At 39.1% G+C, this 25,164-nt stretch overlaps 2 protein-coding genes across 2 annotated transcripts in view; one reads left to right on the top strand and one right to left on the bottom strand.

Annotated features, from left to right (window-relative positions):
* AVEN (apoptosis and caspase activation inhibitor) overlaps positions 1-25,164 on the bottom strand; it is a 138,300-nt gene that overhangs the window by 41,531 nt on the left and 71,605 nt on the right. The gene's annotated exons all lie outside the window — the stretch shown is intronic.
* The window catches only part of CHRM5 (cholinergic receptor muscarinic 5), an 84,084-nt gene continuing 79,711 nt past the window's right edge, over positions 20,792-25,164 (top strand). The window contains exon 1 of the mRNA XM_014061078.2: positions 20,792-21,362. The gene's annotated coding sequence lies outside the window, so the exon portion shown is untranslated. The remainder of the gene's footprint in view (positions 21,363-25,164) is intronic.

The following is a 25,164-nucleotide window of genomic DNA, read 5'->3' as shown; positions in this document are numbered from 1 at the left end:
AAGCAAAGAAGGAATATAAAGTAATGTCTTGCATGTATGCAAGACATGGTTGCTAGGCAACTAATAGATAACAAGCCTCAGAAAGAAGAAAAGTATGTTTCTAGTTCTGTTTAACTTTTACTTGCACATGGAAAATCTTAGTGAAAAGCTCAAATAGAGTTCAGAGGGATGCCTTTAGCAGCTTATTTTACTGGAGTCTCTGTAAGATTATTCAAAGTACATTTGTGTCCTATTCCTATTGGTTTTACTAAACTTATATATTTCTTCACATGGAAATATTCTTAAATGTTTTGCTCTTGCTCTGTTTATGATGCTAGGACTAAATTCATTTTTGCTTAGTTCACCTCCATCTTCTATGTAAAAAAATATAATTCCGTAATTCTACTCTTGCCTTCTAAAAGCCCCAGTCCAAAAGTTTAATTGCCACCTACAGATTACTTCCTTTTTAGTTCCTATCTTCTTCTCTATTAAATTCTAGAAGACCTAAGAAACTATTCCACAGGTTATTCCAGAATTCCTCTAATTAGTTCCTATCCTCTTCAAAATAAGATAGTTAAAGAGGAAGGAAGTTAAGCAGTCCTGAGAAACTATCTCTCTCAGAGCTCTCATTTTTTTCTGTAGTATATGTCAAAGTGATGAGGAGACCATTTCCAAATAATGCCCACATCAGGAAGGACTAGAGATCTTGAAAGTCACTAGCAGTTCTCAAGAAGGCAAGGAGACATTTATCAATAATAGGCTTGATAGGGAAACCGCATTTGATCACTGACAAAACTGATCAGGAAAAGGTAAAAGAGCAGAAAGCAGGCTGAGGGTTATGGGAGCTGGAGTCTAGAAACATAGTTGAGGAGTTACAAGTTCCCTTTTCTGGTATTAAAACAAAGAGGTGATTTTGCACTGAAATAATAGAAGGCAAAAATACTATCTCTCTCTCTGCCAGGGTTTCAACTTAAATTGCATTAACAGCTCGGCTCTTCCCCTTACCTCACCGTAAAAAAGATTATAGTATTTTCTTTTAAAAGAAAGATGTTAATTAGTTGTAATATTCAAGAATTCTTCCCCTTATCATAATTATTGAACCACACAAATATACTGTAAGAAACAGCTATGAAAGCATTTTCACCCTAAAATGTATCTCCCCAAATAAAAATGCTTCTTTCTCTTCCATATGATTGTACATTCTACATATGATCCTCTCTAATGTTATTTCATATTGCAGTCTATGAGAGAGTTTATTTTATTATGTAGGGACAAATTTTAAAAGCTTCATAAAGACTGCATTCAATTACAATGTCAAATGGAACCTTCCTACATAAAGGACTATTGCAGATCAGTACTGCAGCACTGAACACCCCCTTTTAAGGAGTGTTCAGTGCTGCAGTTTTCTTGGCAAGTTCAGAAATGATTTGCCATTGCTTCCTTCTTAGGACTGAAAAAGAGTGACTGGCCCAAGGCCGCCCAGCTGGTTTCGGGCCTAATGAGGAATTACAACTCAGTTTCCCAATTTCTAGCCTGATGTCTTTAACTACTATACCAAACTGGCGCTGAGGAGTTTTACTTATCCTAAAACACAATGTTTTATGCTCAACTTGAAACTATTCAATAAAAAAAGTAATGGGAAATCAAGTCATGCACATCTGTATGCTAACCCCAACGTCTTTTTCTGTAATAATAGCATAAACTCAATTATTAAAATGTTTTGGCAATGACATTTAAAGTATTGGTTGAGAAAATGAAATCATCATGAAATACATGGAAAATAATAAATTTATAAACTGCTAGACTTTTTGCCATTTTTAAACCTTATTGAAATTCAGATATGATCTGGCTAGATGAGATGTGCATACTTCTTCTATGGCTTATTAATTAATCAAGGAGGGAGGGAGGGAAGGAGGGAGGGAAGGAAGGTTTATGATACTTGCTGCCAAAGTTCCACAAGGAAACTAAATGGGGAAGTCACTCCTGCTCCCACTTCTTTTTTGGCTACCCATGGTCATTCTGTTTCTCTAATTAAGTAAGTAAATATCTCTAAAACAATGATCCAATGATCACAGGTTGCCTAGTGCCACGTAAAACTCAAATAGTAATTGGAGGTAAAAAATAATAATAAAAGATATGACAGCATAATTTGTAACACTCTTTGGAAACATGATTTTGTAATATACATGAACAAAAAACAAACACAGTCTACCTTGATGATAACTACCTTTATAAATTAGTATTCTGCACCAGTCTATCGAGTCATTCTAAAAACAATGAATGAGATCTTTCTATTAATTAAAATTCTACTGTATTCTTTAAAGAGCAATATAAAATTAAAAACACTTTGTTCCCAATGAGATTTCAGATAAAGCTCTTTGGATATCTGATTGGACATAAATTTGTCATTACAACATTTTTAAACTCATTAAAATTATGTGTTTTTAATGATGCATCCCCACTTCTACTTAACTTACAATCATTATTTAAAATGCACCAATCATGTTTTTAAAACATTATAAAAGTGCACTGCTTCTTTAAAGACAATATCAATTGGATTCATAACTTGACAGGTATTGTATTTTTCCCAAACTTTCTGATACTTTCCCACCGCGCTTAAGACAGCGGTGGTAAGACCCCTCCTGAAGAAGCCGTCTCTGGATCCAGCTGTTCTTAATAACTATCGTCCAGTCTCCAACCTCCCCTTTGTAGGGAAGGTTGTTGAGAAGGTGGTGGCTCTCCAGCTTCAGCGTACCTTGGAGGAAGCTAACTATCTTGACCCCTTCCAGTCTGGCTTCAGACCCGGTTACAGCACAGAAACCGCTTTGGTCGCATTGACTGATGATCTCTGGAGAGCTAGGGATGGAGGCCATGCTTCCATCCTAGTTCTCCTGGACCTCTCAGCGGCTTTCGATACCATCGACCATGGTATCCTTCTGCGACGACTGCGGGAGATAGGGGTGGGCGGCACTGTCTTGCAGTGCTTCTCCTCCTATCTCTCGGACAGGTCGCAGTCGGTGTTAGTGGGGGGGCAGAGATCGTCCCTGAGGCCCCTAACTTATGGGGTGCCGCAGGGGTCGGTCCTATCCCCCCCTACTATTTAACATTTACATGAAACCGCTGGGCAAGATCATCCGAAGGCACGGGATAAAATATCATCAATATGCGGACGATACACAGTTGTATCTGTCCGCCCCGTGCCAACTCAATGAAGCGGTGGACGTGATGAACCGGGGACTGGAAGCCGTTAAAGACTGGATGAGAGCAAACAAGCTGATACTCAACCCAGACAAGACCGAGTGGCTGTTGTGTTTCCCTCCCAAAAATTTGACCACCATACCATCACTCAGGCTGGGGGGACAAAATTTAAACCCCTCAGAAAGGGCCCGCAACTTGGGAGTCCTCCTGGATTCACAGCTAACTTTTGACCACCATCTCTCAGCTGTGACCAGGGGGGCATTTGCCCAGGTTCGCCTGGTGCGCCAGTTGCGGCCCTACCTGAATCGGGAGGCCCTCACAACAGTCACTCGAGCCCTTGTGATCTCTAGGCTGGAATACTGTAATGTGCTCTACATGGGGCTGCCCTTGAAGAGCATCCGAAGACTACAGCTAGTCCAGAATGCGGCCGCGCGAGTGATCGTGGGCGCACCACGGTTCGCCCACATAACACCGATCCTCCGTGAGCTGCACTGGCTACCTGTTGGTCTCCGGGTGCACTTCAAGGTCCTACTCACCACCTATAAAGCGCTCCATGGTAGTGGATCTGGCTATTTGAGAGACCGCCTTCTGCCAATTACCTCCCTGCGTCCTATCAGATCGCATAGAGTTGGCCTCCTCCGTATTCCATCCGCCAGTCAGTGCCGACTGGCGACTACTCGGAGGAGAGCCTTCTCTGTTGTGGCTCCGACACTATGGAACAATCTCCCCGTGGAGATTCGTACCCTCACCACCGTCCAGGCCTTCCGCACAGCCCTCAAGAACTGGCTAACCCGTCAGGCCTGGGGATAATCTTATTTCGCCCCTCCCGAATGCTGAGTGAATGTTGAGTTTTATTGTCTAATTTACTTTGTGCACATTTCTTTTTTCGTATTGTCCCACACTCCCCTTCCTTTTTTGATTGTAAGCCGCCCTGAGTCCCCTCAGGGAAAAGGGCGGCCTATAAATAAACAAATGGAAAAAAAATGAAATGAAATGATACGTAAATCTTTAAATAAAAGCTTTTCACTTTCTGATGTTCGTATTTTATAATTTCCAGATTTAATTATTCAGTTTTATGAGTTGTATGTAAAATACCACTGAATTAAATTGCCACTTTTAGGTGCATTTACCCATCAAACTCCCCAAATTGTTTCTGAATATTAGTACTTCTGTCATGGGGAGCAAGATGAGAAATGGGGACCCCATACGGAACTGTGCAAGCTACTGTGTTTTCCCGAAAATAAGACCCTGTCTTATATTTTTTGAACCCCAAAATAAGCACTTGGTCTTATTTTTGGGAAAGTCTTACTATTCTGGGGTGCAACTTGGGGGTGGTAGGTGGGGAGGGGGAGAATCAAGGCGCACGTTTTACCTGACTTCTAGTTCTGTCAACAGCAAGAAACGTGACAGAGCTGGAAGTCAGGCAAGATGCATGTTTTGCTTCTTCCACACCCATCCCGCCTGCCACCCCCAAAAATGCATCCATAAAGGGGGCGAGGGGCAGGAAGTCCTGCCGTGCTGGGGAAGTGGGTGGAAGAGACGTCAAGTATCATGGCTGCTTCTACAGCCGATTGAGGCTGCAAAAGCAGCAAGAGGCCCCACACGCCTTGAGGTAAGAACAGTCTTACCTCCATCGATTGCTAAGAGCTTGGCCCCAATTGAGGCTTCCTGCAGCCCAACGCTTGAGAGGGTCTTGGGGGAGGGGGGACAGGAAGCTCCCTCCTACCATGCAGCCGGCTGGTTGAGAATCAGGCAGTCCTGGGAATTGCCTGCAATTCTTGTTACTGTGAGAGGCTGCATGTTACAAAGAACGAAGCAAGGCGAGGGGGGTGGAAGACGAAGCAAGGCAGAGGTTGCGGAGGTGCCCCAAGGCCTCCAAACCGGCTTACCTGAAGGCCCTTCAGCCAGGCCACCATGCCAAACTTTCCCCCCTTCCCAGGAGAGCCACATCCCTTCACTAACCTGCTTTCCAGCTCCATTATCCGCTGCACGTTCAGGACAAGAAAATTGGTCTGTGCGACCATGGTAAAAAAATACCAGAAATTCAGACCTTTCAACTTCTCAAAAAACAAAAACAAAAAAAGCAAAACAAAACATAACATGAGGTTGGAAGTAGGCCCACAGACTACTTTTCTTGTCCTGCATGTGGCAGTTGAGAATTGAGCAGGAAAGCAGGTTAGTGAAGGGATGTGGCTGCTTTGGGAGGGGTGGGGGAGTGAGGGACCTGTGTGTGTTTGTGTGTGTGTGATAGAGGGGGGGGGACAGAGAGAACATTGCTGCCATTTCCAAGGTTGGATTGGAGATCTCTCTCCTCTCTCTCTCTCTCTCTCTCTCTCTCTCTCTCTCTCTGTGTGTGTGTGTGTGTGTCACAAACACACACACACACACTCACACACACAGAGAGAGAGACACACACAGAGAGACACACACACCATTCTTTCTTTGGATCACAGCATAGACGCTCCACCCAGGATTGAAAGGCTGAAGGTTTCGGATTGAGCCTTCTGGTGCTGCAATCCCAAGTACAGAATGATTGGCGGGCAAAGGGGGTGGATTTTCCTGCAGCCTGTCCTTTCTTGGCATCATAGCACGGATGCCACTCCCAGGATTGTAAGGCTGAAGACCTTGAGCATTTTTGACGGGAGGGGGGTGTCTCTGCTGTGATCCCAATAAAGAACAATCGGCAGGAAAAGGGGGAGGGGGCCTTCAGCTGGGGAGGTGCTCTGGAGATCTGGGTCAAGTTGCACAGCCTTCGCTAGCTCAGCTGATCAGTGGGCAGCAATTAAATGGCTGAATCTCCATGAGTTGGCTGGGCAAGGGAAGGGCTGCCTCCTTTGCTGGCTACCCCAGCCCTTCACTAAGGCTTTTTTTGAGGAGAGGGCATATATATTTATGCCCATCCCAAAAATGAGGGTTGGCCTTATTTTTGGGACAGGTAGTATTTCCGTGGAAATGAGGTAGTCTCCTAATCGTGTTGAGAGAACCTTGGTCTGGTAGCAGTTCATGCCTCTTCGCTGGAAAGGCAAAAGGAACCATTGGAGGTCTCTGGTGACAAACCGAGCCCAAGGGACAATGCCAATGACAGATACCATGGTGCCAAGAAGCTTGAACAGTGTAGCTAAGGACACCCTACGCCCCCTCGCTACCTGAGCGGCTAGCTGCCTAAGAGAGAGCTGTCTTTCTGATGACAGAGAAACTATGCTTGTCTCTGTATCTATCAGGGCTCCTAGGTGGACCAGTCTAGTGGAGGGGTGAAGATGGCTTTTGGCCAGGTTTACCCAAAACCTGTGGTCTCTCAGGACTGCCATAGTAGTGTCTACATCCCGTAGCGCACCCTTGAAGGAGGATGACTGCAACAGTAGGTCATCTAAATAACATTGAATTTGAACAGGAACCTGCCTCAGGTGAGCTGCCAATGCCATCATTACCTTCGTGAAAACTCGAGGGGCGGACGACAACCCGAAAGGCAGAGCTCGATACTGGAAGTGGTGCCCTAGGTAGCAGAACCTGAGATGTTTACGGTGTTCCGGGGCTATGGGTATATGCAGGTAGGCCTCTGTGATGTCTATGGAGGTGAGAAAATCTCCCTGCCTAATCCCTTCCAGGATGGAATGCAGTGAATGGATCTTAAACTCCAATAGCAGATGAAATGGTTCAGGCATTTCAAGTCAAGAATTGCTCTCCAGCCGCCCAAGGCCTTAGGAATTACAAAGAGAATAGAGTAATACCCCTGGCCTTGCTGCTCTAGAGGCACTGGCTGGATGGCCCTGATGTCCAACAGGTGTTGGATGGCCTCCTGCAACAGCAACCTCCAGGTCGGGTTGGTTGAGACCGGACAGCTCCAAAAGGAACTCGGGGGGTTGGCGAGTGAGAGAGCATACCAAATGGTATTCTGGACCCACTTGTCGGAAGAGATTAAGTCCCAGCGGTTGGCGAAGTACGCCAAGCGTGGGAGGTGAGCTAGGTCTAGTTCTTGCAGAAGGAGCACCCCCCACTGCTCCCTCTATCCCCCCAAAAGGGCCTGTTCTGCTACCTGCCCCTCTGCTGTCTATCTGGGTATCTCTGCCTGGATGAAAAACCTCCCTGGTACTGCCTGGGGCCCAAGTACCCAAACTCCAACCCCCTGACCCCGGAAGGAGGACCCGAAATCCTGTCCCTGGGAGTTGGGGTGTCTAGAGTATGGCACCGCCCTGAAGTTGGACTTCTTGTGAGCAGTGGGGAGCACCTTCTGCTTGTCTTTATTCTCTACCAGGAATGGATCGAAAGCTGCTCCAAAGAGGGATTCTCCCGTGAAGGGGGGCGATGCCAGGCACCATTTATGGCGTACTTCCACTTGCCACTGCTTTAGCCTAAGCAGCCTGCGAGATGCCACAGATGAGGCGATCGGCCTGGAGGCAAGCCTGGCTGCAGCTGGCATCTGAGCAAAATTGGGTGCCAGCCACCAGCTTGTTGATGTCTTGATGGGCCCTGCCATCCAAAATGGGAATTCGCTGCTGCAGGTCTTGCAGCCACAGCAGAGAAGACCGGTTGAAGAACGAGGCGGTGGTGGCTGCTCTCACTGCCCAGGCCGCTGCTTGATGCATCCTCTGTAAGATGAGGTCCGCTTTCTTGACTTCCACCTTCAGGGCATCCTTTGGTTTCCCTGGCATGTTAGTAGGTGTATGCAGAGCCGTGACAGGCATGTTGATGGTGGGTTGCAAAAGCACCTGGGCCATGTCACTACCCACATTGAAGAAAGTGTTGTCCGTGGGTATGCCGTGGGAGAGGCCCATTGCCACTTGATCATGTCTAGGAAAGACTTGGGTGCGGGCACAGTGTCTGCATCGATAGCCTGCTCCTCGAAAATGCTTTCCACTGAAAACCCCTGGGGTTGTGCCAGGGCTTCTGTTGGCCTGTTGCCAAGCTTGGCAGATGCCTTGGCCTTGAAAAGAAGGGATTTGTAGAGAGAGGGCTGCAACAATCTGGAGAAGGTAGGTTTTGGGAGGAGGCATGCCTTCGTCCTTAGAGATTCTATTCTGTCTGATTTCGCCCACTTCAGAATCCAAATCGCTGTCCCCCTGGGTGGAGGCAGGTGATTCTGGAAAATCTTCTGCCTGAGTTTCTAGCCCTTCCGAGACCCTAGGTATGGAGGCTGCTGAAAGGTTGCTGCCATGCACTGCTGGAAGGCCCGCATCATTATATCCTGGAAGCTGGGCATCCCTGATGTAGGTGGTATTCCTGCCCCTGTGCTAGCAGGTGTAGATGGGAAGGGCTGTGGCAAGGGTCCCGCTGTTGTGGAGTGGGGGGGAGATTGCCATCCTTGTGAAGCTCCCCAGATACCCGAAGTATCAAAGGGAATCCTCACCTATGGGGGGGGGGGGGGTTCCCCATCTGCAATCCTGCAAGGACGGAGAATCCCTGAAAATCCTTCCCCAGATTCCTGGCCAGGGGTAGCTTTCTTGCTCTTGGCCTTGTGGCAAATGAGCCCCAAGACTCGGTGCCCCAGTCTTTCCTATTTGGAGCCAGACCTTGGGGGCTTGGAGCTGCAGCCTGCTTCTTTGACCCCCTTGGAGGAGACATGCTTTCTCTTTGCCTCTGCCTTGCCTCCTCCTTTTCCCCAGCAGCCTCTGACCTGGTTAGCTGCTCCTCTGCTCCTCCGGTGGGGCTGCTGGGCTGGAGGCTTGAGTCCTGCTGCAATCCTCTGTGCTGCTGGGCACCACCATCTTGGATCACGTAGTTCCAAAATGGCCACCAGCTCCAAATTCAAAAAGTTCCTCTCCCTGGGAACACGTGGAAGTGGCTTGTGCCTTTGGGGCTGCCGCGCGGCTTCCGCTGCCACTGGAGAGCTCTTCTCTCACTTCCTCTGCTCTCTTCCGAGCTTTGTGAGCTCCTGCGGGCTGCTATTTGTCTCCAGCACTCACAGGCAGGCGCAGGTGCTCTGCTGCATTTAAAAATGCCCTGCTCGACTCCCTGGGGGGGAGCAGCGGAGTGCTCTGGCGCCGGCTGAGGCTCTCCGATGTGGCTGCCTTCCCGGGGCTTCCAGGGGAGCGTCCCCTCACCTGTAGTCTTGATTAGTGCCCTAGGTCTCTCTTTATGACCTGGGCTGCGCATTGCCCTGAAGGGCTTGCTGCGTGTGCTCTCTCTCTCTCTCTCTTCCCGGGAGGGAATCAGCCAAGAGCCTGTTACTCACTCAGGCAGGTAGGCAGAAAATACAATCACGTGCACAGTGAGTCCAGTCCTTTCTTTAAAATTTTCCAGGAGCTTGGGATAATCACAGCCGCCCATTGAGGGGCTGAGTCGATAACTGGGTGGTACCTGGTGACCAGGGCGTGGCCCAAAGAGCTTATCTGACTCAGCCCAATCAATGAGAGGACAAGATCAACCCATCCTGGATACTCCTCACCTCACTGTGGAGAACAACAAGTGCACAACTTAACCGAGGAATATTCGACATAAAGCTCATTTGTGAACTTTGCTCACATGACTCAAAACAATGTAATGAATTTTACACTTGCCTAGGAATAGCAGAAGCTTTGCAATAGGATGACATCACTTGATACAAGCTAAATAAAATAATCTGGAAGCTGTTGAGAGATATACAGTGGAGAAGGTTTCCTTTTGCCAGCTTTATACAAGAATAATATTTGGGTTCAAGACTGAAGCAGCTATATTTGAAAAAACTCCAATGTAATAAATAGAAAATGGCAAAGGACAAAAAAGAATAGGATTGATTTGGCAAAAACTACAGATTCCCCAGCTCCTATTTCAATTAATCCAGTTTTTTTAGCCTATTGACCTGTTTGTTTTTCAGCTTAAACAGTCTTGGAGAAGAAATTAATTTAGATGTAAGCTGATTGTCATTATTTTATCTAATAGATTTATTTCAATGTTTGGCAGCCTTTTTTTAATAGAAAATCAGGACAATCGTCTAATTATATACCTTGAAGAATATGAGAGCAGAACTCATCTATACTACCCCCAAATTAAAATATTTTAAGAGAGAAATGGATCAGAAATATATGTATGCAGTTTTTCATTTGGCCTTAGGCTGAAAGAAAACAAGAAATGCCTCATGCTTCCTTTCGGTAAGTACAATATCCTGATGATTTCTTTGATTTAAAAAGACTAACTAATACTTACTTTCTTTTTCCATATTCTGAAGTCACTATTGTTACGCAGAGATGATCACATGCTCTCTGGGTGGTCCAATTTTTTTGTCAACTTAATCAATACAAAGGGACGTATTTCTTTATAAGAAAAGGGTACACTTTGCATTGGGGCTATAGATATAAATGATAAATTCCTAAAATATGTATTTCATAACAGCTGTGTTGAAAGAACTTTAACTATAAGTAGGAAATGCTATGGTACAATCAAGTTGTTATGGCAACTAGAAGAGTCAGATAGAGAAAAAGACAAAGAACATGCACTGCTGTAATCCTGCCAACACCATAATCCTGTTATTAAAATTTATTAAAGAGCTGACATTCCTACAGCTGATCTTTAAAAAAAATGCTTAATGATGGCACTATTACTAGAATTCAGGCTGGCAATAACTGCCTGCCCTGCATTTAATTCAGAATGGGGTGATAACGCATTGTTTTCCAAACATTAAAGTAAATCTACATTGTTCTAACACCACTGAAAGCCTGCAACTTGCTATCTATCAGAAGATTTACCAAGAATATGAAACCCAGTGACCAACCTCCAAAGAACCCCCGAGTCTTGACACCACCATTTTTCCCAACTTAAAACTGTTTGCAGTCTTTGCAGTAAACCTATTCTTGCAGTCAAGGAGATCCTGAAATAAAAGCAGCCTTATATTTATATCATGCCACTCAGAACTGTTAAGCAAGCTTTGATGGTTCTCTAGAGGATTGAGGAAAAGATGTCAACAGTATGTTGATGACACCTGCTATTTATTTCTCTGTGATGCATCTGAATCAGGAGAGATTTTACATATATCACTGCTTCAAAGAAGCAGTGAATTGAATAATGGTCAATAAGAATCAATCAATAAGTCAATCTGAATGCCAACAAGATTGAGGCATTGTGAATGAGTAATTTTCAGTCTAGCATTAGAAGGGGTGCCTGTTTAAAATAGAATTTTATTAACTCTGTTGTTCACAATTTGCAAATGTTCCCGCATTCATTATTATTGCTGGAAGCCTACACAATTTTTGTAACTATGAGTGCCTATTAACAGCTATGCTTTTCTCAGCTACTGTGATTCAAGCAATGATAATCTCAAGACTGAATCACTATAATGCATATAGAACTGCTCTTGGAAACGATCATGAAGCTATAGCTACTGAAAAAGCTACTTAGTTATTTACTTATTTGGAATATTTGTAAACTGCTTCAGTTATGAAACTCTTAATAACTATGTGGCTGCTTAGGGTTCTTAATTATATTTGCAAAAGATAAGCAGTGGCTGCTGGTCCTCTTTTGAGCAAGATTCAAAATTCAAGTGTTAATTCAGAAAAATATCTTGAGGCTCAACTACAGGGAAGGTTTTGCTCTCCATGGTACGCATTGCAGATGGCTGATTGGTGGCAATTTTGAAATGGGCTTTCTCTCTTGCCTCATAGAATATCAATTTACCAGAGCATGACAACAGTATGCTTTAAACATATAATGCATGTTTTATATTAATTGCCTCTATTTTTTTTTAATGGATAGTTTTTATTTCTTAACATAGTTTTATGAGGTTTGCCATAAAAAGCGGTTGCAAATATTTCACATAATTATATTTAAAAAGAAGGACTTTGTGACTATTAAGCTACTGTATGTTTTTCTCAGCTACTGTGATTCAAACATTGATAATCTAGAGACTGGATTATTGTGAAGCATGCAGAACTGCCTTTGAAACTGATTATGAAGCTACAACTGTGAAGCACATTTTGGACTCAACTTGTACTTTTTATCAGTTAAAGCCAGATCTCCCTATGGAAAAAGATCAAGAACTCTGGCATGAGAAATAAGAACTATGCATAAATATAGAAACAATGTAAGGGGAAAAATGGAGGCCAAATGAATCTTTGGTTAACTGTAGGACAAAAATGTCTTTGGTGCCCAATGGAAAAAGAATATCTGCCCAAAGAAAGAACAAATGCCGATTACCAGTTATAGGTTTTAAAATAAGAATAAGGATCTGATGGCATTGAATTATACTTATGTCGGAAGATGACAAAAGGATCAATTGTATAATCTTAAGGAAAGATGGAAAATCTCAGGCAATTTTTTTATCTCTTGGCTCTATCAAAATTGACTGACAGCCAATCAAATGATATTCCAATGAATGAATTTTCTTGAGGGTGCCATTTTCTATTTTTTTTAATCTGGAAGGAACAACTTGAAAGTTGGACAATGACTTAGTAATCAGGGATGGATAGGAACATATTAGCAATTCCTTAGAAATAACTCCTTTTCATATAATCAGTGTAGGGACCACAACATTCTCACTAATGCAACTAATGGAGGAAATTAGATTCTGACTACTCCGCAATCTTCCATATGCTACTATATTAGAACCAAATGTACTGTATCAGAAGTAACATCAGAAAAATGAAAAAAGAAAACACCATTATGCATTAATTGAGAACCAAACAGGGGTGGTATTCAGCCAGTTCTCACAGGCTTTGGAGAACTGGTAGCGGAAATTTTGAGTAGTTCTGAGAACCGGCAAATAGGCTGGCCTCGCCCTGCTGCCTCCCAGTCTCCCAGCTGATCTTCTTTTGTTGCCCTGAACAGGAGAATGGAGCTGGAAAGCAGGTTAGTGGGGTGGGGAGGAAATGGGGATTTTGCAGTAACCTTCCTCAGCCATGCCCACAAAGCAATGCCACATCCACAAAGCCACACCCACAGAATCTGTAGTAAACTAATTTGAATCCCACTACTGGAACCAAAATGTCTGAGAAATCTACAAACAATGACAATGATGCCAAAAGGGTGACATGTACATTAAGATGGAATCATAAAAATACTACATGTACTTCAGGGGTGGGTTCCTGAACCAATTAGTACTGGTTCGCTACGCGCGCTCGTTGCTTGCACATTTGACTAAAAATTGCTCTGTGCATGCAGAGAACCATGCCAGCAATAGTAGAAGACAACAGAGAACAAGACACCAGTTCGGGGGGGCGTGTCAGGCCTGGGTCACTGCTGGTTCTGCAACTCAGGCCTGAATTCCACTACCGATTTGGCCAAACTGGCAGCAACCCACCTCTGATGTACTTGTATCAGGATACTTCAAAATTAAATAAGGACAAAGTATAGAAACATGAGGATCTGACAGAGCAGTAGCAGGTTCTTTTATATTCCCCCACAAGTAGCAACCATCTGTATATTCAATATAGTTTAACTTATGCAAACCCAGAGTACCCACATCTATAGATCAGGTAGTACTACATTTTAGCTCATTACTTGCAATATTGGGAAGTATGCTAAAATCATCAATAGGTCCTCTTATTAAACAGCTTTTCCCTAAGAATGAGAATGGGTCAGCTTCACTAGGTAGCCCAGACCAAGAAATCAACTTAACAAGGAGGCTAAAACTACTTTTTTTGAGATTAGTTTGAATAAAAGAATCTTGCAAGTCTTATTATTCCATACCTTCTCCTCCTTCTCATAGTTAAGTGAATTAGCAAGACTTCTATCTGAGCCACTTCCAAATTCTTCTGGATCAAAAAGAGGTTCTGGCCCCTTTTGCCTAAATAATGTGGTTCCTGTACATCTCTATCAAGGCCATCTTCTTTACTCTCTACACAATGGGCATTTGCTAAAATGTATTTATTTATCTACAATTACTGTTAGGTACTCAAAAAACTGAATAATGAAACTGTTAAATGCTGTATTATGATAGGATTCAAAGAGACTGGTGAAATAAGTGAATGTTTTATCATAATTCTGTTTTTACTGAAGCTACTGTGATTGGATGTATTTTTGTTATTATTTATCATTTTGCTAACTGTTACATTACAAAGAAATAACATAAATAAATATAAATAAATACTTTAACTCACAAAGAAAGAGTTTTCTAGTCTTCTATTATATAATCATCACTTTATGGTTTCTCTGTAGATCATGTACACTTTTCTCATATTATTATAAAATGCAACCTCTTCATATAGGGCAGTAAAATGAAAAAAGGTAGGACAGATTAACCAAGCAATGGAGCCATATTGTGCTTCTACAGTCATTTGGCAATCCCTGAGGAATGACTAGCTTTTCGCATCATAAATAAGAAATCATTCAGATTTCCTTGACTGAAATAGGGTTCCAAGGAGCTCTATTTTTCACGTTGTAATGACAAACTATATAGGTAAGGAAGGCTGAGAAATGTCTCTTAATATTTTGTATCTGTCTAGAGAAAGATTCCACAGCTTTGTGTTAAGCTCTTTTACTCTAAGGTTTTTATTGCTTTTTAGGAGTTAATATCTACAGCTACATCAAGCTCTCTCTCATTTTGTCTTGTAGTTTCACGAGATAAACATTTTATGAAGTCATATTATTCCTATATTTGCCTTGTGATTATTTTTAAAAAAATTATTTATTTATTATAAATGCTTTTATGCTGTATCCATCTATGAGTCTAAGGAACTTTACAACAAAGACTGCAATGTTACAGTAATTACAGTAATTCACAAATTATCCAACAATCAAAGATACTAAATTTTAAGTTGCAATATTATTCAGCATAAATCATTACACCTTAAAACAAAAACAAATTGCCTTGCAATGCAAAAGCAGCCAAATTCATTCCAAACATCTATATTGCCTAAATCTCAAACACGCATTGAAAGATCCAAATACTACATTTAAATATTTCCTGAATATTAGACGGGAGTTTGAAATTCTTATATGTTGTGGGAAATCATTCCCAAGAAAGGAGTTGCTGCTCTAAATACTCACCTCTGACTCTCATGGACTTGCCTCCTAAGGAGCTGGGAACTTGGATGTGATCATGCTAGGCATGCAGTCACTGTGAATGCATTCCTTTCAATGTGTATTTCCCATTCTGTGCCCACTTACTCTCTTGTAATCCCTTCCTCTTCAATAACAAAAATTAATTTTCCTTTTTGCTAATTATCTTAACACTAGGGTGAGCATTTCAAAACTTGGAAGAATGGGGGAGGGGGGAATGAAAGCTGAAGTAAAATTATAAGCACGGTCATAGCCCACTTCATTTAGTGGCTACTAAGTTACTGGGCTCAATTGTAGTTACTAAATAAGGACTCTGAATTATAAGCAGGTAAAAGCCCAAAGATGCTTTTCAAAAGATAACTGAACTTTCTTAAGTTTTTCTTGAAAATATTGCACCTATCACCCAAGAAGCTTGTTTAGTTCTGAATTCACCACCATTTAGTCAGAACTGAAGAAGCATCTTGGGTGAGAAGCGAAACATTTTCAAGTCCAGTTGCCTCTTGAAAAGTACCTTTGGTGCAACCATGATCTGGGTGATTGAGAATCTTGATAGAGATTAAGCAGTTAAAATCTATTTAGAACACATGATCTTAAAGATAGGGAAGCACCAAAGCATGTATGATTTTAAATGTCATACAGTATCCTGAATCTCACCTATTGTACGATTGTAGTTGGCACTCTCCACTCCATTTTAGCATCTTTTCCTATTAAGAATTGTAAACTAAATTAATATAAATGCTAGTAACATTTAATTACATCACAAAATAATTAAATTAAAATCATTTGCCTTACTTTTGTCTATAATATAAAAAAGAATGACTGGAGAAAAGAACCACATGTGAATCCATCACTGTATTCTCAGATAAGCTAAGGCAATTTTTCCGCTTTAAATATAAGTTTAATTATAATAGACTAGGGAAATACTTTGAACAATATACTCTGACCTTAGCAAAGCATTTGAGAGTCCTTCAAGATATCCTCAGTAACAAAATGATTAAATACAGGCCAGAAGATCCACCTGTTATTGGATTCATAATTATGAATGATTGCAACCAGAGAATACTCATAAATGGTTCCATAAAAGCTCGGAGAGTATTGCCAAGTGAAATGCCAGCGGGCTCTTTTCTGGAACTTCTGTTGGTTCAATACTTTTATTAATGATATGAATGAATGTTAACACTGAGAAATGTAAAAGTCTTGCATCTGAAAAAATGAAAAGCACAGGTATAGGTTAGGGAACTTAGTTCAGTAATAATACCTTCAAAAATGATCTAGATGTTCTAACTGTACTTCAATATCACCCAATAGGATAATGCAGCTGATAAAAAAGGCAAATGTTGTTTAGGGATGTATTAATAAGACTAAGAATGCAGCTATGGGAACTAACTGTTCCACTTTACTCTGTCCTGGCCAGGACTCACTTAAAACATTGTTCCCAGTTGGAATGAAAAAGATTTCAATAATCTAGAGCAGCGGTCCCTGGAGTAGTTCTGTGGAGAGAGGTTTTTCCGTGGACCAGAGGGGGTGTGGTTTTTTGTGCTGCCTGCATTCCGCAGATGGGGTTTCACTTGTTTGCGTGGCCCAGTTTCTGGTATGCTATGGACCGGTTTTGTCCGCAGACCAGGGGTTAGGGACCCTTGATCAAGAGAGAGTTTAGATGAGGACTATCAAAATAATGAAAGAACTGGAAAAGTCTTTATCATGTCTTATGAGGAACTTAAGGAACTGGGAACGAGGTATGTATAAAGAAGAAATGGTTGAGATAAGATACCTTTCAAATATCCAAAGGTTATTTATATTTACCCTCTTTTGCTAGAGAGAGCATCAATGGGTTGAAACTGCAGGGAAATAAATTCTGGGTATATATTAAGAGCAATTTCCAGATGGTAAGGGTTGTTAATCAGTGAAAAGTCTGCCTCATGAAGTGGTACATTATCTTCACTGGAGGTCTGTAGAGACAGACCGAACAGCCATCTGTCCAAAATGCTTTAACAGAACCCGGATCAAGCAAGAAATTGGACTAGATCTGAAGTCCCTTTCAGCAATTCTATAAATGTAATTTATTTAGAGAAAACTTACATTTCCTTTTAAGAAACAGAATAATAGTAGCAGCAACATCATGAATATACAGTCATATATGCATACAAAATCCCTCGAATTTCTGATTGCTTATGAAATTTTATCTAGTTCCCTTAGACAAAAATAATAGAACATACAGAAGACTAAACTAAATGTTAAAATTATAGCTTTAGGAAAGATTTAATTCAGTTAGACAGTAATCACATATGCAGTTCACAAAAATGGAATGATTTAAACCGAAATACTAAACAATTATTTTACATTAATATATACTGCCCTGAATGCTCACAAAGCAAGAATTTAAAAAAAAATATAATATGCATATATAATAGGCAAAAAAAGAAAAAGAACTAAATAGCTGTTATTTGAACAGCAGATCTCCTTCAAATGTATAAATATACCTTCACCTTTTCTGCTTCCATTTAGATCATGCAATACATATATACACGCACAAACACACACGTCTGTTACAAATTCAATAACATACAAAAATGTTATTCAATTATGTTTCTATAATTATGTTTCCAGCATATAAATGTTTGCATGCATGAATGGACATTTTTATGTGGGTTCAAAAATCTGACTAAAGCAGATAGGGCTACACAGGTTCGTTGGGTTTTGCAACCCCTTTTAACTGTTTGCAAAGTTTGGAAGAATCAGTTAGCGTATCAGCCAAATTTTAGTGGAAAGCACTTTTGCTTTTTTAGCTCCTACAAAGTGAGTTTATATTCTTTTGTGGGGGCAGTTTGCGCCTCTTCTTTTGCATGGAAAAGCAGCTTGTGTTTTACCCGTTCTGATAATGTGCCTAACAATGTGCATTCCTGATATATAAGCACATCTTTATGTTTCTAATTAATAGGCCTTCTGTTTATCTGCCTAGGTTAAGAAAAAAACTTATGAAATGAATTGGCAATTTACCATCACTTACAATTCAGAAACCTGACAAGCAACCTTGGATTGTCTCGTGATCCCCAGACAAATAAAACTTAGCTTTTGCTTTTCTTCCATCTATTTCTGGCACATGGAACTTTTTCTTTTCAGAACTCATCTGATCCATGGCTTCTGTTCTCAAGCACTTTGGTGAGTCTTTTCCCAATCTCGCCAGAAACCCATAAATCCTTATGCCTGTTAAACAGACCACATTATTATTGGATAGAAACCAAAAAGACTTACTGGAACCATCCATTCAATGCAATGTGGATCCTTTAGCTGCCAGTCATATCCTCTAATATTCAGCTTCTCCTCGTAATCCTTTCTGATCTTTTGGCATTATTTTGTATCCTTTTAAGACTTTCTCCTTTTCTTAAAAAAACCAAAGCCCTACCTACTTCAACTTATCCTATAAGAACTATGTCTAATGCGAAGCTAAACTAACATCTATTCCCAGCAGATTATCAGAAAAGCAAAGTAAAATTAGAACAAAGTTTATTTGGACTTCTTTCCCTCTTCCAAGTCCATCTTCCTGTCTGGAATTTGTACGGATGCAGAGATAAATTGGAGGTAAAATATTAAGGTGGGAGATATACTTGATCAGCCAACACCAAAGCCATGGCAACTGCAAGTTTTCCACAATAGAGTATTTCTCTTTGTTTCTTCTTTGAAAAGTAGTCTCACCTTTGCTTTACTTTTAGCTCTCACAAATCAATCTGTTAAGATTTACTGTAAGATTCAATCATTATAAAAGTTTGCCACAGACTGCTAGCACTTTGATCAAGTTAAATTTGCTAAATATACACCCTTGGGGGGGTAGGCATGAGAAAAACAGGAAGGCTTTTTTCAGCATACACTATGCACTAAGGTACATGCTCTAGGAAGCTAAGACTATGGCATATATATAAAATGACCCATTTTAATTCAATGAAGGAAGGAGAAAAATGCTTATATTAATTGTTCTTGTCAGTAATTTTGCTCAATTATATTTCACATTTATCAGAAATGGTATTGTTTCAGGTTGGATCTAATACTTATATAGCAATAATTCTGTTCTTAACACTGTAAAGGACGTTTCATTTGTATTTATTCATAACTTTATTAGTTTCGAACTGCTAAATTTCTAGATCTTAACTAACATTGACATATTTTTCAACAATTTCATGGGTATTTGCACGCCCATACAAATGTATAGCTGTTACACTGAATCGGAAATTTTCTGCAAGCATGTGACCTGAACATTCTTTAGCATTTTAAACCCGTTCCCATTTTAAAACATTGTAGTTGTGATCTTGGCCTTTGTAAGTAAGATGAAGATTATTCTGTGTAACTATTTGTATTCATAATCTTGTACAAGCCAGTTCCATTTCACAGAGGCAAAAGCATACCTTAGGACCAAGCTATCTAATTTTGAGCTTGTGTAAAGTGAAAAAATGTATGTATGGCATAGTTAGAACAAACGTCATTAATTAAGTGGAAGAATCCATCAAGGAATTGAATATGGGACCAAAAATATGATACATATTAAAACAGTGGTCACAAGCCTGCTGCAATTTGTTTTCTTATTTCTGTTAGCAATTAGCTACCAGTGACTTTGATATTCCACAAACGGAAGAGCTATTTCTAACTTAGCCTTCTGCTGGAACAAAAAAGGATGTGGCTGAAGCTTTACAAAATCTCTAGAATAAACTTTCATGGGTACAAGAAACTGCATGAAAAATGATTTCCCTTCTGTTTAGAAGAGCATCCTGTTGTTGGAAGTTATCTGTGAAGACATTCATATGGAGCATTAGTTAAGTTCTGTTAATTTTTCTGATTCCTACTATATGAAAGAAAATCAAACCCAGAAAGCATTCAAAAGCTACATTTTAAATGGAAAATGCAAGAGATTATAAATTGCATTGCAATCATAAACACACATTATTTTTTTTTAAAAAGAAAGACTGGAGCATTCTTTTACAGAGACATGGTTAAAAGCTTTTTTTTTTTAAAGGAAACAAGATTTGGTTTTGAAATATATAGTGTGAAATAAGTCAATAACCTCAGTAACTAAAGAAACTTTAAATATAATACAATTTTGGTTATTACTTTTTAGTGATAATTAAGTACAAAAGAAGAGTTTAACGGGGGGGGGTAAATGCCTCCTTATGAATATATATATATATATATATATATATATATATATATATATATATATATATATATATATATATATATTCATAAGGAGGCATATATATATATATATATATATATATATATATATATGTGTGTGTGTGTGTGTGTGTGTGTGTGTGTGTGTGTGTGTGTGTGTGTGTGTGTCACAACCCCTGGTAAGCCCCAATTATGCACAAATAAAAAAAACATATATATATATATATATGTTTTGGATATATATATCCAATTTCGCAGTAATTGGGTTTCTGAGCTGAGAAGCTATTCAACATGGAATAGACATACAGAAGTCTATACAATCATTTAAATTCTCTGTCTACTGATACTGTTGACATCAGAAGAAATAATTAGAAGATTATGTCCGGAAAATATTATCCTATCAGTACAGTGCCTGACTTGAAATAGCTCATATAAAGCAACTCATTGATGCCATGCATACTCACTGTCTTGAGATATGACACAACACACACTACACCCTTGGGGAGTTTCTCCTCTGTTCGTAAGCAGCATTTCACATCTGTGTTTGACAGAAGCACAGAACAGCACACTGTTCAACATTCCTACCAAATGCAGGCTGGGCAGGTGAAAAGTTAAAGCAGAACTCAAGACCATTTTTGTTGAACCTACCTTTTGAGATAACATACTTCTTCAATATACTGGATTTTAAAAAAAAACAGAAACAAGTTTTCACTATTGGAATTCATATGCAAAAGCTGAAGGGATTTACTGGGTGTTCTAGCTTTCAATTAATATTTGATAAATGCTGAACACTTGAGTTAACTAGAATTGATGTCTTTGCCTCTATTGTTTGAAAGATGCAAAGTCCAGTTCTTGTTCTGTTAGCATCTTAAGAGAAGAGTAATCTAAGTATCACTTACAGAGTCAACCCAAAGGATATGGAATAACTGGGAGTAAACTGGAAGCAAGCAGCCACAAGATGAAGCAGCACCAGCAAATGAGGCAGCCACACAGACAGTAGAGAAAAAGAAATTGGAAAGCTAGTGTGCAGAATGCATTTCTAATAGAAAAAGCTTCCTACCTGGGGAGTCAGTCTCAGTATTTGGAGAGACTGCATCCACAAATTATCGATCATCTGCAAGGTAAGTTTGTCTTTTGAATAAAATAATTTAGCTTTTCTCATAAAAATAATACTGCTTTGGTTTGTCATACCAGTGATTTCAAACCTGTATGGTGATCTGTTTGGTTTTTGCTCCATTTGTCAGACTATTCAAATAACTGATTTTATATGCTGTTTTTAAAATCCATTACATTCCTTTAATTGGGTTTGCCTAGAACTGTTTGTCAAGATTCCAGTTTTCTATTACTGTTTATTTAAAGCTGGGAAATGAACAAATAATACCCACATATGTAAAACTAAAGCATTATTATGATTTACCAAGTGATACTTATTGTACTTCAATAATTAATGCAAACTATCAAAACAGAAACTAGAGTAACATTATTACATTTTAAAGAGGTATTTTATTAAAATAAGAGGCATGCTTAAAATATACCCAGAAAAGCAATCCAAAGCGTCAGTTATGGTTAGCTGTGATACTATAGTAACTGATGTGAAAGCATAGTGTTAAACAATGCCAGCTTAACATACAGTTTAAATGTAAGTTGAAGATAACAGTTCTGCAGCTTTAACTGCCTTATAAACAAAGCTCAAGAATGTACATTTATATTTAAATTAATCAATTAGATAAACAGACTAGAAACAGAGATCTCTGTTAAATGTTTAAAATGGGGTATGCAAGCTGAATATATCACAGATCAAATTTAAAATATACAAGGGCTACATTATTTTTTTAAAAAACCTATTAATCTTAAGGCTGGAAGCCTAGTGAGATTCTTGTTAAAAGCATTTGTACCGGGAAAATACTTAAGTATTTATCTTTCCAAGTAAGAAAGCATCTTATCCAAAGTATATCACACGGAAAAAATATTTCCACTTTAAAAAACAATATGTATTTTGCTGATTTTAATTATATGATTTTGCTCTTTCCTATACTCTGTTTATTTGTAATATTGTGATTTACCCTCTCTTTCCTCATCTTCTCAACTGCTTCGCCTTCTTCCTTATCAAGTACAAACACACATATGCTCAAAGCATTATGAAGTGCTTAATAATGATGAAGTGAACATGATGGCTGGAGGGGACAAAAAATTGCCCACCGCCTGACCAGATGCTCAGGATCCTACCAGACTGTCAAGCTACAGTCACATTTAAAGGTGTATAGATGGTTTATAATCCAATTAACACTTACACGATATGTATGTATTCCACCCACCAATGTCTTTTCCCATAATAAAAAGAAAAGTCTGATTTTCTGAGTTTGCTTGCCCAACTGTTTACTACAATATGTGCAAGGAAGTTTATTAGTATGGTTTTTTTTGGGATGTCTGAAGTCCAGAAGGGTTAGAAGTGTTTATGTTTGTCTCTACTTTCATGAGAGGGTTCTCTTCAAATTACCAATAGAGTTCTTTGTTGCTTAGAGCTCCCTTGAAGCAGGAAAAATGTAACTTGTGTGAACATGAGACTATAATTTACCAGTCTTGAACTTAAAACCTAACATCTAAAGTGGCAAAGCTTTTTGTAGCTTAGTTATAAGCATTAAGCTGCAGAAATTTTTAGGAGACTGAATCACTGCAACTAAGTAAGAGGTCAGAAATTAAATCTGTAAGGCAATCTTCAAAAGGTTGCTCATTGCCAGAAGGGAAAAAAACAATACGTTTTAATAGATGATTACTGTTAAACAATTTACCCAAGAATCAGGTTACTTTTCCAAATTATTAAAACCCATATAATCTGTGCATAAAACAAAATATCCTGTGTGAAGTACTAAAATAGCCCTATTTATTTCAGAAATCTCATATAATTTATACTTCTATTTTATCAATTGCACCATTTAAACAAAAGCAACAATGAAACAAAAACAACATTAATAATGTAGTCATGTATTTTAATGGCTATCTCTTAAATTTAATGGCTATAGTTTATAATATTAAACTATTGAAACTATTAAACTATTGAAAGTTATCAGTTAAGGAACTCAAAATAAAATCTTGTTTTTCCTTTAAGGGTTTGTTCACACAAAAACACAGCATTGATCTGGTAGACTCACCACCTTTCCAAGTTTCTCATAAGGTGGAATGAACAGATTACAGGCCATGTCACCTCAACCAAACACACGATCAACAATCTAAATACATCTGACTATCTTGGGTTAACCACAAACACAATTTTAATAAGAAATATGGACTTCAAATGGTCCTTATACAATTTCCAAGTACAACAATGAGTTTTGCCTAAATCAAAGAGTACTGTAACTATCCCTTAAAGCAGTATTTCATCAAGACATAGAATATATGAAATAATTCAACTGAAACAACCAATAGTTCACTTATCATTAGCAGAGCATTAGATATCCATAAATTCAAGTTCGTTATTTCAACACAAAAATCATAAAATGCCCTTGCTTTTTAGTCTAGTAATGGAACAGTTTGTAGTTACATATTACCCTCAATTATACCCGCAAAAAGATTTTCTGGTTGTCATACCAAACCATTTTAAAACAATTATTGGTTGACATATATTTTAAAGTTTTGCAACTTTACAATAATATTCACTAATGTATTATTGTTTTATGATATTAATGGGCATCTTAAAATGTAGTTAAATGATTTGAAATACATACATATATTCAAAATTATTGTTCAGTCTTCTCACATCTATAACACTTCATCTAGAAGCAGTTAACATAGGTATGTGATGCAGAAGAATCCAAGTAATGGTACCGAAAAGAAGAAAACATATTCAGAATGCAGAAACCAAAGCATATTTAATGATGATGTAGAAATTTCAGAAAAATTAAAATAGAATTTAGCAAATAAATCACATATAAAAAATAATCTAGCTATTTAAAATTCCAGCTTTTCTTAGTTTCAACTTAATGAAAAATGTTTGTTTTTGCATTTCACACCTCCAAGAAGGAAAAACAGGAATAGAGAAATAGAGATACACAATTTCTCATCATAAGAGGAAGCTATATTTTCAAGAAACAGAAGTAAAATTTCTTTCCTCCAGAAAAAAAACCCTTTCATTTATTGTATCAGCATTTCAATGCATAAAACAGATCACCCTTTCCCACATACAAAGCACAGAATAGGATAAGGTGAAAGTAAGTGGATATTTTAGGCAAGCACCATTGTTTTATGAATAAAAAACAAATTAATAATATAACACATCTTCTGTTACTATTTTGTATCAGATTTTGAGTGGCAAAATGGTATTTTGCGAGATTATAAGTAAACATAAGACTGAATTCTAATTTTACATAATTTGTTTTGAATTTGAAATAGTTTCTTCTTTTTATTAAACAGAAAACATAACTATTTAACGTGTAACTGCATACCATACAGCTACTCTTTGGAAAGCACAGTCAAATGTCTATAATGCTTTTTGATTCTCACCCAAAATATCCAAGTGAAGAGCCATAAATCAGTATCTTCTCCCCTCATGGTATCAAAACCATAAGGTAAATTTAAGAGTTTCCTGCTGGTTTATGAATTAGTCCGTGCAGTTTTCTTTATATTTTATAAGTGGTTTGCCACTGCTTCCTTCCTTGGGCTGAGACTGACTGACTGGCCCAAGATCACCCACTTGGTTTCTTGCCTAAGGTGGGACTAGACCTCAACAGTCTCCCAGTTGATGGCTTCATATCCTAAGCACTACATAAACCTGCTCCCTATCAACTGGTGTATCATAGGGGAGAAATCTACAAAATATATTGAAAACTATCATTGCATCAATTCAATTCAAAATAACTAAAATTTTTCATAATAAAAGGTCATTTTATAACCTTTCTACCTACTTCTGTTGATGAGTTTATCAACCAT

The sequence above is a fragment of the Thamnophis sirtalis genome, unplaced genomic scaffold (assembly GCF_051295495.1).
Source record: "Thamnophis sirtalis isolate CommonGarterSnake01/CBP01778 unplaced genomic scaffold, rThaSir2_p1.2 scaffold_1, whole genome shotgun sequence".
In the NCBI taxonomy this organism is placed as follows: Eukaryota; Metazoa; Chordata; class Lepidosauria; order Squamata; family Natricidae; genus Thamnophis; species Thamnophis sirtalis.
Note: the sequence above shows the minus strand (reverse complement) of the source record. Positions and strands in the feature narration are given on the sequence as shown.